Below are 16247 nucleotides of genomic sequence, written 5' to 3'. Positions count from 1 at the left end.
ATCTTGATATTGACTCATGCAAACACCATCCGAAAGGGGATGCTCCAAGGGTACCATGAGGCTAAGCATGAATCTCACGGTGTGAACATACAAAGAGAAACGTGAGTGGAATCATAGACATATCAGATACATCTCTTCCTCCCACTGAGTATTTTATAACCTAGGGTTTAGTTTACTTAGAAAAACATGGTTAAGGATTTTAACTAAGTGACTTTTAGGTTTGCCCAAGAGTAACTTTTACCTTGGATAGCTAAACAAATTTTGATCATCATCCATTAAACTCTTTAACGGAGTTTTTGACCAAATTGTTGCATGCTTGTTGAAAATCTATCTAATTCACCTTTCCAGGTAGGTTCCCAGGTAGGGATGTTTCGTTTCCATCAATTTAAGAATCTCAGTCTAGTCAAAACTCTCCTTATAAAAAAGGTCCCTTATAGATTGTTAGGAAACTGATCCTTAATAGGACTTTGATCAACGTAACCGGTCGACAAAATAGCTAAACGATGAATGTATTCTTCATTAAACAATAGAGTCAAACAAGACTAAATGATCGCTTATAGTTGTTACTCGAAATACTCTGTGATCGCTTACAAACTCTTACATGATCGCTTACCAAATGTTAAACGATCATTTACAAGTTCTACACCATCGCTAAGTATTACTAAACGATCGCTTACAAAATACTCCGTGATCGCTTACAAACTCCTACACGATCGCTTACAAACTATTACACGATCGCTTACAGATTACAACACGATCGCTTACCAACTACTACACGATCGCAGGGCTCTGCTACTTGATCGCTTAGAGGAAGTAAACGATAATTGGCACACAAAGATAAAGACTACATGATGGTCCATACAAACTCCCACTCTCGAGAGCTCACCTTTCCAACTCCAGATATGCAAATCTTCTATGCTTCCCTTTCTGTTTCTTCCTTCCTTTAAACGATCAACTTTCGAACAGAATTGAAAGTTATTTCAGTTGTGGTCCTTAACCTCCATAACAGACTCAACCGCCAACGCTCCTTTAAGCCTTTTACTCTTCCTTCTTTGATTAAGATGCCTATCATTACCTCCCCCCTCCACCTTTACCTTATCCTCAAGGTAAAATTCTGGATATTGATTCTGGAAGTCATCGAGTACCTCTCATGTCACCTCATGCTCCAACAAACCTTTCCAGTTCACTAAAACTTCACATCCCCGCTGTGACAGCCTAGGTCGAGAGCTCAAAACAACTTATGGTTTCGGCAGCCAAGTATGATTTTCATTGACTAAAGGATCCACAGACGATTCCCCTTCCGGCTGACCAACCAACTTCTTTAGCTGCGACACATGAAACACGGGATGAATAGACACCATTGTCGAAAGGTTCAATTTTTAAGCTAATGCACCTACTGTGTTGACCACCTGATATGGTCCATAATACTTGGGAGATAATTTCACAAACTTCTTTTCAAAATGAAATTTGGTGATAGGGCCGTAACTTCAGCCAAACCCAATCACCAACCTAAAATTCAATAGCACGTCGCTTTTTTTCAGCAAACTTCTTCATTTTCTCTTAAGCCACCATCAAATGTTCCTTGAGCACGCGCAACACAGCATCTCTGTCTCTCATTTATTGGTCCAAGGTTGCACTGGCAGTATAATCATCCCCATAATAAATCAGCACTAGAGGTTGTCTTCGATACACAATTTGAAAAAGGGAAAAGCCAGTAGAAGCATTATATGTAGTGTTATACTAATATTTTGCCCAATGCAACCAGTTGATCCATTCTCTCGGCTACTCTCCACAAAAGCACCTCAGAGACGTTTCAACGTTGCGATTCACCCCTCTGTCTGACCATTTGACTGAGGATGATGAGCTGTGCTACGATGGAGCTTGGTACCCGACAATCGAAACAACTCCTGCCAAAAGTGACTCACAAACACCTTGTCCCTGTCCGATACAATGGACTTTGGCATGCCGTGCAATTTAACTATTTCTCTACAAAATGTATCAACTACAATAATAGCATTAAAAGGGTGTTTCAAAGGCAGGAAATGAGCATATTTTCTCAATCGATCCACAACCACTAAGATCACATCATACACCCTAGCCTTCGGTAATCCTTCAATAAAATCCATTGAAATTTCAGCCCACAAAACATCAGGGATAGGCAATGGCATCAATAATCCAGTTGGTGGCAAAGCTAGCGACTTATTCTTCTGACAATGTATACACTCCTCCACAAACCTCTTAACAGCTCCCTTCATGCCTTCCTAATATAACTCCCCTTCTATTCTCTAGTATGTTCTCAGAAATCCAGAATGGCCACCAAACACAGAATCATGATATGTATGCAAGTTTGTAGGTATCAACGAAGAGGTGTTAGAAAGTACTAACCTCCCTTTATACTTCAGCACACCTTGCTGTAGAGAAAAATCCTGCACCCCATTTTCCTTCCTCAGTACACGGTCTTTAATTTTTTGTAACTGGTCATCATGCTCAACTTTCTTCTGGATCACAACTATATCAATCAAAGTAGGAGCTGATATTTGAGCCAACTGAGCCTCTATCTCCACCCTGGATAAGGCATCCGCGGCACCATTCTCCAGTCCCGGGCGATATATCACTTCAAAATCATACCCAAGTAACTTAGCTACCCATTTATGACACTGTGGCTATATTGTCCTCTGTTCAAGCAAAAATTTCAAAGCCTTTTGATTGGTCTTGATAACAAATCATCATCCTAACAAATATGGGCGCCACCTTTGCATGGCCATGAAAACCTCCAATAATTCCCTCTCATACACCGGCTTCACACGATCTCTCAAGGACAAAGTATGGATGTAATGTAAAAAGCGATCGGCCACCTCTGTTGTACCAACACTGCACCTATGCCATATCCGGATGCATCTATCTTTACCTCAAATGGTATACAAAAATTAGGAAGCTCCAACACAGGTAGTGTCATCATAGTTGTTTTGAATTTCTCAAAGGAAAACTGAGCATCCTCTGTCCATCAGAACGTTCCCCCCTTCAAAATTTATGTCAAAGCCACTGCTATCTTGCCATAATTATGTACAAATCTTCAGTAATAACCAGACAAGCCCAAGAATCCCCACACCTTTTTCATTGTCTTAGAAATCGACCACTTCAACACTGCCCGTACCTTCTCCGATCGACCTCCACGCCTTGTTTAAAAATGATATGCCCCAAATACTCCATCCTATCTCTTGCAAACTGACACTTCTTCTGATTAGCATAGAGTTCATTCTCCCTTAAGACTGATAATACCACTTTTAAATGCTGCAACTGTTCTTTAGTTTCGACTATACACCAATATATCATCAAAGAATACTAACACAAAGTTGTGCAAATAAGGCCCGAATACATTGTTCATCAATGCTTGAAAAGTAGAAGGTGCATTAGTTAAACCGAAAGGCATTACCAGAAATTCATAATGCCCCTCATGTGTCTCGGAAGGCTATCTTCTCCACATCCCTCGGATTCATTTAGATTTGATGATAGCTGGACTTCAAATCCAGCTTCGAGAAGAAGGCAACTCCATGTAATTCATCAAAAAGTTCTCCTACCACGGGGATTAGAAATTTATCCGTAATAGTAGTAGTGTCGAGGGCGTGATAATCTACACAAAACCTCCATCCACCATCCTTCTTTCTAACCAACAGAACAAGGCTAGAATAAGGACTGGTGCTCAGCCTAATGATGCCCGAGTCTAGCATTTCCTCCAATAATTTCTCCATCTCGGCCTTCTGATGGTAAGCATACCTGTACGGACGAACGTTTATCAAACTGGTCCCTTCCTTTAAATGAATGTGATGCTCAATATTCTGACGAGAAGGTAACTCTCCGGGCCATTCAAATACGTCTTGAAACTGGTTGAGCAAGTCTGACAGAGACTCTGGTACTGATTCGGCTGTTTTGTATTCCCTATGCTCATCTACTATTTCATCCCCATTTAACAGTCTGCATTCAACCAGGAATCCTTGATCTTCTGTCTCCCAAGTTTTCACCATACATTTTAGACTAATCCTCGCCTTCGTCAGACTTGAATCCTTTGCAAAGTTATCTTCCGACCCTCATGAGTAAACGTCATTGTGAGGTTCTGCCAGTCAACCTCTATTTCTCCCAAGGAATGTAACCATTGCATTGCTAAAATCATGTCAACACTCCCCAACTCTAATGGTAATCTCCAATCTCCCAGCCTCATTTCCACTTTTTTATAGACTCCCTTTCCTTGCACAGTAGTTCTCGATCCCAACATTACTCCATAATTGGTCGTGTCTGTGATATTCAACTGTAGACGATTCACTAAACCTTATGTTATGAAGTTATGTGTAGCACTACATTCTATCAACACCACCATCGATTCTCCTCTAATTTCCCCTTTAATCTCCATTGTTCGTGGATTTGTCAATCCCACAACTAAGTTCACAGACAGTTCAGCAATAGGCGAAATTTCTTCGCTCAGCGTCAACATATTCATTTCTAACGTCTCTTCTCTATTCACATAACTCCCACTCCTCACCGGATGCCTGTACTACAAGTAATCTCAGTTCTCTCAACTCCCTCCCTTTGCACAGATGCCCAATAGTGTGCTTCTCATCACACCGGCAGGGCCCTTTTGTCTCTCTTCAACTAAAATTCAACATCTGTTAATCTTCTTGTCGAAATTTCTCTCTGGTTATCGTTATCCGATGTTCCTCACAAGGTGATGGTCCTCATCGAAAATAACTCTCCGATTTTCCCTCCCTCTTTCGGTCCACTTTTGCCTACTGACTTACTCACATTTTCAGTATTGAATTTCGAAGAGTTCGACTTTTGGGACTTACTGCCGTATGTTCGCACTCATCCCGCTTTAACCTGCGCATCATTTGCGCTAATCCGATGGGATCCCAGCATTCAACTTCCGCCTTTATCCATGGTCTCAATCCGTTCATGAGTGTCTCCTCTAAAACTTCATTCGACAAATGAGGCAACAACGCTACTAACTTATTGAATAGATTTTGATATGCATCCACAGTCATTTCTTGTTTAATAGCCAAGAATCTTACACAAATTGATCCCTCTCTTAAAGATCGGAATCAGACTAACATTCTTTTCTTCAAGTCTTCCTAATCTTTGAACGACTCTCTACCTTCCTTTGACCGGTACCAGTCTAATGCGGCATCGTCGAAGCTCACAACTGCTACCGTCATCTTCTCAGATTCAGTCAACTTATGAATTTGAAAATAATGGTCTGCTTTGAATAACAATGCATCTGGATCACTTCTGCTAAACACCAACATTTCAACTTTCTTAAATTTACTACGGTTGCCAAATGTTTCTTCCCTAACCGCTTTCACCGAACTATTTGTTCCACAGACATTATTGGTATTCGATCCTTTTGCCTCTTCCGCCACCTCTGGATTGCCCTTGGCCATTTCCATAACATAGGAAATGAGCATGTGTTGATGTTTCTTCGCCTGTATTCCCAATCGCTCGATGCTCATCGCTAATGATGCCAGATTCTCCTCTATGGTTGTCGACTTCTGCATTTCGACTATGAGTCCAGGGATCTCCTGGTCGAGCAACTCCAGTTTCTATTTAAAACTTTTCTGAGCCATGCTTGCCTAGGTGATTGCTCTGATACCAATTTGTTAGGAAACTGATCCTTAATAGGACTTTGATCAACGTAACCGGTCGACACAACAGCTAAACGATGAATGTATTCTTCATTAAACAATAAGAGTCAAACCAGATTAAACGATCGCTTACAGTTGTTACTCAATCACTTACCAAATGTTAAACGATCGTTTACAAGTAATACACGATCGCTAAGTATTACCATCGCTTACAAATTACTCAGTGATCGCTTACAAACTCCTACACGATCGCTTAAAAACTATTACATGTTCGCTTACAGATTACAACATGATCGCGTACCAACTACTACACGATCGCTAGGCTCTACTACTCAATCGCTTAGAGGAAGTAAACGATAATTAGCACACGATGATAGACACAACACGATGGTACACCCGAATTCCCACTCTCGAGAGCTCACCTTCCCAACTTCAGATATGCAAATCTTCCGTGCCTCCTTTTCTGTTTCTTCCTTCCTTTAAACGATCAACTTCCGAACAAAATTGAAAGTTATTTCAATTGCGGTCCTTAACCTCCATAACAAACTCAACCGATTTTATTCAAGCCTTTTACTCTTCCTTCTTTGATTAAGATGCCTAGCATAGATATATTTAAAAAAATTTAATCTTTTATGCCAATCAATTTAATCATATTAAATCGATTTTAAAAGATTAACTAGGTTACTAAACTCTTTAGAACCATTTGAACTTAGGTCTATCTCAATCTAATTTTAAAACCCTTTTAAAAAACTTGAGTTCACCCTAAGTTCACATGCAACTCTTTCTTATGTTTTTAGGTCTAATTTCCTTTATAACACTTATAAACAGAAACAACCAAAACCACAATGCAAGGCTAACACATGCAAGGCATTCATAACGAATATAAACAGCCTAAGTGTCATGCTCAATGCATTGCTCATTCATTGCTACATCTTTTATATAACGCTTATACAAAAACGGCAATGAAACAAGCACAACATGCTTCCATTCACTCTTAGACTATAACAATTATAATAAAAGGATGCATGATAATGCTTACTGCATGCAAAATATAACTCTTATATTTCATGATGCATGTGCATGCTTTCATGTAATTTCCTCATGCAATATTATAACATTTATAATACATGATGCATGAACAATTGCAAAACCTAAGGTGAGTTCTTAAACTATATGTCAAACAATTTGCCATATAAGCACCATACATCACATATATAATAAACAAATGTTGATGAATCAGATGGAATTACCTTAAAACCACAAATATAAAGCTAACTATTACAAAAACAAGGAGTCTCTGGTTCAAATAGCCAAACCAGGTCTTGAACCGTCCGGGTGAAGCAACGTGTCTCCAACCATTGTGCATTAAACTACCCACGATCTTCTACACGAAAGAACAAACAATTTTCTCTATCGTTACCAATGCTTCCATAGCTAAATGATTGTTTAACAACGATCATGTACCTTTTACTAAGCGAGGAAGCCCAAGGTACGCGATTGCCTAGCACGCTCCGCACAACACCAGCCTTATGCAATCGTCTAATGACTACGATGTGGCAAAGCACCATCGCCTAAATGATCGCTTAGTGAGCGCCTTCGTGTCACATACCGCGCGATTGTGTAGGTAGTAATTTAGCAATGAGGCTTGCTAACTACACAGTCGTCTAGCACGTGCCTTTTACTAAATGATAAGCATCATATGTTCCCTCTACGATCGTCTACCTCCAGCGTCTAAGCAATCAGGCAACCAACGTTACACGATAGAGTAAACGATTTACCCCATTGTTTAGCATTAGCTAAACGATCATTTAGTAAATACTACACGATTGTATAGAAAAATCTACACGATTGCTTAGATAAATCCCAACCATCGGACCTTAGGCTACATTATACGACCAACTATTGGTCTTCTTCCTGGTTGAGAACCGCATCTCCATGCTTTGAAACTTCATCACGAACGACTCGAAAAACTCAAAACCTTTGAATTACAGACTCGATTGCAAGTTAATTACTCCCAGAAACACCATTTGTTAACTATCGGGTCACTCCATTAAACCCAGTACTTGCACTCCCCAGACTGTAGATATATTGTGTTCACTCAATATAACTATGATTAGTAAGTCAACCCTCCGTAGGTTGTTCGTAATAACAGCTGGGTTAAAAGCTGTTTTACCCCCGAGATTACATCTTGCACCTTAAGTGCCACTAATCCTCTAATGAACAATTGGTTTGTGATCCAATCACTAAACCGAGTCCCTTTCGGGCTAATGAGAGGGTAGGGCTCCTTATTCAAGACCTGGAGTCAGCACTTAAGGGAACAATCTCTCTACTATCCCTAAAAGTGGATAGAAATGAATTCTGTTTTGCACCCTATGTCCCTAGCTATCTACCCGTTTTTACCCTTGAAATGGGAGCCTTATTGAACGGTTCTGTTTAGCCAACCCTCACCCATGAAAATCTAAGTATAGTTCCAAATAAACATGAGTTCATAGTTAGCTCAGGATTAAGATCAAGTTACCTAGGTCATCGCTTTGAAATAGTTAGTCTTAAACGGTAAACAATGTTATAAAGTAAGAGTGACTTATTTCTTGGTCTGATCTTATGTGATCATTGCATAGGACGCTGAAGGAAATCAAACACCATGATTTCCATGAGCAGCGGAAAGATCATTCCAAATTGAAATCATATATGAATTTAACAATTACAATCACAAATAGAAACATATGGTTATGCATAAAATACATAAATTACAGCACGTTATACAATAGATCAAGGACAAGAGCAACACACTTTTGTCAACTTATCTTCAAGCCCTTGGATCACGAACGCTCGATCACAGCAACACAGTAACACACGAACGCTTTTCCAACACGATCGTTACACTACACAAACACTGTGCACTCGAACTAAGCGATCGCCAAGGTCACGAACACCTCGAACACCACGAACGGCCTCCACAAAACCTCGACAGTGAATCTTGTCAACTTATCATACTCCACGATTGTTTAGCTAACTCCAAGCTGTCGCTTAGTAAATCTTATTTACTTGACAACTTTCCATGAGATATTTCCCGAGATTGGAAATCTCAAACAAACATTGTTTTTCAAAATTTACTAAAACTAGGAAAACATTTTTCCTTTTATCACACGATTACTATGAAACTACCAATAACCTCCCACTCAATTGGTTATTAGAGAAAAAGAGATAATGATCCAATAATTAATATTATTATAAATATAAATGCTAACTAACTTACCATAATATATTTATAACCTATAGTTTTAATATTTCATCTCATGAAACATATAAACCATAACTCTTTTTCTATTCCATGGCACATAATGTAAATCTCATTTACATTAATCCTCCACTTGATGTATCTCATACACCATACTTATCATATCATATATAATCGAATTACCTCTTGTCAATTTGAACATTTCAAATCAACACCAAGAACTAGTCCTCAAGTTGAATCCATTGAGCTACCAAAGGGACCTTATGAACCTGTATCTCGAAGCTCTAATCGTACGTGAATAACTGACTAAACTCTTTAGTTAGAGAATTCATCATTCATTAACTGTCAGACACTTCACTATAGACCGAAAACTGAACTCTCCTTACCACATATATATTATGTGTCCATCTTAACCAATCAACAATGCGAAAACCCTTCACAGATCACTCGTAAGTACAACTCGCCAATAATCGTTATGCCCCTTTAGTTACATCTAACTCCTTAAGTACCATTAATCCCTCTAATGAACATAAATCATAGTCCTACTATGACTGAGTTCTCTCTTTTAAAGAGAAGTTGTGGCCATTATTTTCAAGCCCCGTAATTAGCCCTTAAGGGAGAAATCTCTCTACTTAGCCCTACTTCGGGAAGGAGTGAATTCTATCTTGTGTATTGAGTTCCTAGCTCCCAAATCAGACAAGTCCTAAAAAAGGTAGGCATGTTGAGTAGGCAATCTGGCCACTCTCACCCATACTAATTAAAGGACCGCTCTCAAAGGCAGGAGTTCCTAAAACACTAAGGATTGAGGTCGTGTCACTTCCACTCAAACTATTTTTTCTTTTCTGTAAAAATTTAGTTCTGGAAAAAAATGGGATTTGGGACATTCCCACTTCCGCTCAAGGTTTCCCTTCAATGGGATCCTTCAGTCTCCACATATTGTTAAAGACTCATAAGACATCCTAGGATGTTAGTTTATTGGATTTCGGGTTATTAATACAAAATAGAATACAATACAATTGATAACATATATTGAAACAACATCGATAACTTTTTATTGATGAAATAACATCAATAGCTCTTTATTGATGATGGTCAATTAATTACATTTACTATCTATGAGTTTTAGGGCATAAAACCCAACAAACTCCCACTTGAACTAAAACTCTAGTTAGTGGGATGTACATAATATCAATATCCAAAGCAACGGAAATGGTAGATAAATACAATAAACTAGGGCATCCTTATACTCATTACACATCTCCCACTTGTTCTAGATTATACAATGTACATGACTCGCAGACCTAGACTCTCTAGATGACTCTAAAACACATTAGCCGAGATAGCCTTCATAAATGGATCGACAATGTTATGCTCCGTAGCGATCTTTGTAAGGATACATCTCCTCGTTGCACAATCTCTCGTATTAGGTGATACTTCCTTTCAATATGTTTTCCTTGTTTGTGACTGTGAGGTTCTTTAGAATTGGCTACTGTCCCATTGTTGTCACGATATAAGGTGATGGGCAAGTCCATATTTGGAATGACTTCCAAATCGCTTAGGAACTTTCGGAGCCAAGTACTTGCTTTGCTGCTTCACATGCACCTACATATTCCGCCTTCATAGTGGGATCTGCAATACATCCTTGCTTGATTCTATACGATACTGTGGCTCCTTGTTCAGGCTAAACATTGATCCTGATGTAGATTTCCTAAAATCCTTGTTAGTTATGAAATCAGAAACGGTGAATTTCGTTAGGATCAAATCCTTAGACCCATACACCAACTTGTAGTTTCTCGTTCTCCTAAGATACTTGAGGATATTCTTAACTACTGTCTAGTGGTCTAACTCTGGATTGGACTAGTACCTACTGACTATTTCTAGTGCATAACAAATGTTTAGCCTAATGCAGAGCATAGTATACATTAAGCTACCCATACCTAAGACATAGGGAATATGTCTCATATCCTCAACTTCTTGAGGTTTCTTAGGACACTGTTCCTTAAACAAGTGAACACCATGCCTGAAAGATTATAAACCCTTCTTAGAGTTCTGCATCAAATATTGAGTCAACATTTTGTTGATATAAGTTACTTGAGAAAAAGCCAGTGTTCCGTTCTTACGATCCCTAATAATTTGAATCCCAAGTACATACTACGCCTCTCCCAAATCTTTTAATTGGAATTAAGCTTCTAACCAATTTTTAATATCAGTGAGGTATCCTACACAATTCCTAATGAGTAGGATATCGTCCACATAAAGTATTAAGAAAGGTACTTTACCATTGATGATTTTCTTGTAGACACAAGATTCATTAATATTTTGATCAAAATCAAAAGATTTGATTACATTATCAAATCTAATGTTCCAAGATCTGGATGCCTACTTCAACCCATAAATAGATCGATTCAGCTTGCAAACTTTTTACTCATGACCTTGGGCTACGAACCCCTCGGGTTGAGACATAAAGATATTCTCTTCAAGATTGCCATTCAAAAAAGCAATCTCATCATCTATTTTCCATATCTCATAGTCATAATATGTGGCTATGGATAAGAGAATTCTTATAAATTTAAGCATAGCAACAAAGGAAAAGTTTCCTCATAGTCAACCTTTTCCCTCTAGATATAACCCTTTGCTACAAGTCTAGCATTGAAGATCTATACCTTCCCATCAACATCTCTCTTTCTTTTATAGATCCATTTGTAAGAATAAACAACGAGCATGCAGAAACAATTTGGATATTAAGCACTCTAAATTTCATTAATTCTAAAGATAAAACATGTATGTAAATAACTTTGAAATTAGGGTTTGAGTTAGAAACTTTGTAGCTCTAAATTGATCACCAATTCCTCTCCAATTTCCTCACAAACCGGTTGTGAACCATCATGAGAGTCTTTCTGACGATTCTCAAACCTTAGAACGAGATGGTGTGATCTGATGAATGACTTTGTAAGGATGAATTTAGTATAGAAATTGAGAGAGAATTGATGACTTAATTTCTAAGACACTTTTAGGATCTTTAAGTTGCCAAGAAGAATTTGTTTTTCAACTAACTTGAAATTCACCAAATAGCTAAAAACCAAAAATCTCCATCAAAGTATCCTATTTATGGAGCAATTACATGCAATTCATGCAAAATTGAGTTAACCAAATTTTGACACTTCAAAATGCATTGAATTTAGTGGGATAAGTTGTATTTTGTGGAATCAATACTTCAAAAAATGAGTTACTCACTAATTCACTAAATTTTGAATTTTTCAACTTAAAAACAGTATTGGATCTTTCCACTAAATGAAGTCAACATTTTGACTTTTGACTATTTTGAAGTCAACATTTGACTTTAGTCAAATTTTAATTAAATACAATTTTAATTCAAAATTAATTCAAAACTAATTTTGGAATTTTCCACTTAGTGAAGTCAACTTTTAATCGTTGACCTTCAAAGCTTGGTGAAGTCAACATTTGACTTTGTCCAAATTTGATTAATTCCATTTAATCAAAATTAATTCAAATAGTTAATATTAAATAATTTCTTAAATAATTTAATTAATTTAATTTAATATTCAATTATTAAATCCAACACTAATCCCAATGGATCCTTATTCATAGTTTTGATATTTAAATCTTATTTATATATTTCAAATTGTCTCTTTATCATTCAATTCTCATTTGAATGATACGTCGTTAAATATATCGTATATATTTAATACTTATTCCCTAATTCAAATATGAATACTTCAAACTCACTCATCACACTGGTATAAGCTTTAGTCTGATATGAGCTAGCAGGGAGGCATAATGGACCTACAGATCATGAGCTCCAACGATTCGAGATCAATCGACTAAACTCTTTAACCTAATTAACCAACATTCATTAACTACTTGAACACTCCACTAAAGTTCAGTAATTGCACTCTCCTCAATGTAGATATATTTTTGTCCACATGATTTAACCATGATTAGTAAGTCGATTCTTCACAAATTGTTTGTAATTACAACTGGGTCAAAATTATTGTTTTACCCCTGTAATACATCTTGCTCCTCAAGTCTTCATTGATCCACTTATGAACAATTGGTTTATGGTCCTACCAATAAATCGAGTCCCCCTCAGTCATAGAGAGGGTGAAGCCCCTTGTTCAAGACAAAGAGTTAGTACTTAAGGGAACAACTTATCTACTAATCCTGAAATCGGGTAGGAGCGAATTCTATCTTGCAGGACTTGTCTCCAACTATCTATTTGGTCTTACCCCCTAAAATGGGAGGCTTATTGAGTTCGCGCTGCTGAGCCACTCTCACCCATGTAGATTAAATGATAATCCCGAATAAACAAGAATTCACAGTTAGCTCAAGATTAAGATCGAGTTACCATAGGTCATCGAATTGAAACATTCAATTTCAACAATGAATGGTATGATAAAAAAAGTGACTATTTCGTGGTCTGGTGTTATGCAAACTTCTTTTACATAGGACGCTCCCACTCATATGTCTCTACATGAACGGTTCAAGATCACTTCGTTTTCTTAAATACAAAGTGGGTCTTATCCATAGTGTTTCCAGGATAAGGTATGCAGCCCTATCCCTATACTTATAGACTATTTTCCGCTATATACTCAGACTTGATACACTTTTATATCTCTATATAAAGTTTAAATATTCATGCTATCATCAGGGGTTTTTTAGTTTATTGGATTTAGACTTTTACAAGTGCAATTTACATATTCAATAATAACTTTACTGAATATACCTCAATAACATTTTTATTGCAAACTAGAATATGTTTAATGTTTACAAACTGCGAGTTTTAGGACATATAACCCAACAAACTCCCACTTGGACTAAAACTCCAATGGGTTTACATATATACAATGTTGAGTATGAGAGAATAAAATAAAAATACAATAAACTAGGGTATCAGATACCCATGAATTCTCCCACTTGTCCTAGATTTATGAATCTCATAGTCCTAGTTCGACTAGGTGACCCTGTGAACACGAGATTTCAAGCGAAATTTATTTCGTGGAGTTGAATTTAAGTTGGTGTTGATGTTGAAGTTGATTTGATGCAATGTGGTTGATCTCTAACACTTGATCATCTAATTCTCTCTCAGTTGGGTATATGTGCTTGACTTGAAGAAGAAAAGTACCAAACGTTCTTGAAGTAGAAGTCTTGGAAGTGTTTTCATGTCTTCAAGGGTTTTCTGTCTTCTAGGAATGCAGCTTCAGAAGTCTTGCGAGTCTTCTGCTTGTTGATGAATTCTTTCTGGGCTCTCTAAATGTAGAAAATGTTGATCCCTTCAAATGAGAAGAGCTTCTCTATTTATAGAGTTCACAGATGGTCTTGAGCTTTGTTGATCCATGGGTCTGGCCTTTGGGCTCAATTAGTTGGACTTGGGCTTGGTTGGTCCATGGGTTTGGCCCTTGGGCCCAATTAATCGGATTTAGGCCTGATTTGACATTTGGGGGTCAAATTCACCAAATTAGTTTTATCTGATTCAATGGTCATGATAAAACCACGTGGCATCATCGAAATTTGTCTTCAACTTCAATTCATGACAAATGTCTCCTAATTGAGCCCAAATTTAATGATTTGGAAGTTCTCCATTAATTTAGCAAATGACGTGGCAACTTGGAATTGAATTTGGGATAAAATTTGGAATATGCCCAAATTCTAATTTGAGATTTTGTCCTTAATAGTTTGGCTTGAGGATAAAAGTCTGATGATTTGGATTTTGGAATATGCCCAAATTTTAATTGAGATTTTATTTACAATTTAATCTCAATGTTGAACAATTTGATTTTGAATAAAATTTGGAATATGACCAAATTTTAATTTATGATTTTATCCACAATTTAAATTTGATTTGGAATATATCCAAATCTTAGTTGAAGGTAAATTTAAGGACAAAATCTAATAAAATCAAATCAGATAGGGAATTTGTTCAATTTAATTTGAAATTAGGATAGAATCAAATTAGGAAATCTAATAAAAAATCTAATATTTTGAATAAAATTTTTATTTGATTTGAATTTCTTAATTTGTTATGGAACCTAGGAACCTCTATAAATAGGACCCCAAACCCCTCCATTATCCTCATTCCCCCATCTTGTTCTTATCTTTCCTTTCTCTCCTTTTCTTCTTCTTCAATATTTTTTCTTTTTTTTTTCTTTATTTCTTTTTCCTTCCCTCTTTTTTTTTTAGCAAAGTTTTTTTTTGCTTTCTTTTTCTTTTTTTTCCCAACACTTTTCTTTTTTTTTCCACATGTTTTTTTTTTATTTCTTCTTTTATTTTTCAGAAGATCTTTTTTAATTTTTTTTTTACTAACTCACCCCCTTACTATTTTTTTAGGAGTTACAGCGCAACCAAAGGAACACAACGAAACAATTTTTTTAATCTCATCGACTCGTCTTTGGTGCACATAAGCACGACCTTGGCATGGTCTATCTATTGTATCCCTGTTCGTGCCCGTGTTCGTGCTTCCTGATCGTCATGGGGGACCCACAAAAGCTTATAACCCCATCATTCGATCACCGACTACCTTGAAGCGTCGTTCGGGCATCCTGATCGTCATGGGAGGGGCCCCGCCAAGGCTTACAACTCTCCTATTCAATCACCCTAGGGAGATCCCGAAAAGGTCTACCTTGTAGCATTGTTCGCACATCTTGATCGTTGTGGGAGAGGCCCCACAAAGGCTTACAACTCTACCATTCGATCACCCTAGGGGGAATCTCGATAAGGTCTGTCTTGTAGCACCGTTCATGCATCCTGGTCGTCATGGGGGACCCACAAAGGCTTATAACCCTCTCTTTCGATCACTGAGTACCTTGCAGCGCCGTTCGTGCTTCCTGATCGCATGGGAAGGACCCCGCCAACTCTTACAACTCTCTCATTCGATCACCCTAGGGAGGATCCCGAAAAGGTCTACTTTGTATCACCGTTCGCACATCTTGATCGTCGTGGGAGGGGCCCTACAAAGGCTTACAACTCTCCCATTTGATCACCCTAGGGGCAATCCCGATTAAGGTCTGCGTTGTAGCACCGTTCATGCATCCTAATCGTCATGGAAAGGGCCTCGCCAATGCTTACAACTCTCCCATTCGATCACTCTAGGGAGGATCCCAAAAAGGTCTACCTTGTAGCACCGTTCTCACGTCCTGATCGTCGTGGGAGGGGCACCACAAAGGCTTACAATTCTCCCATTCGATCACCCGAGGGTGGATCCCAAAAAAAACTACCTTGTAGTACCATTCATACATCCTGATCGTCGTGGGAGGGCCCCACAAAGACTTATAAGTCTCCCATTCGATCACCCTAGGGAGGATCTTGGAAAGGTCTGCCTTGTCTCATCTACTCTTGCATCCTAATCATCATGGGAGAGGCCC

Source organism: Benincasa hispida, chromosome 4, assembly GCF_009727055.1.
Source record: "Benincasa hispida cultivar B227 chromosome 4, ASM972705v1, whole genome shotgun sequence".
Taxonomy (NCBI): Eukaryota; Viridiplantae; Streptophyta; class Magnoliopsida; order Cucurbitales; family Cucurbitaceae; genus Benincasa; species Benincasa hispida.
The sequence above is the reverse complement of the archived record's forward strand: the minus strand, read 5'-3'. Positions refer to the sequence as shown.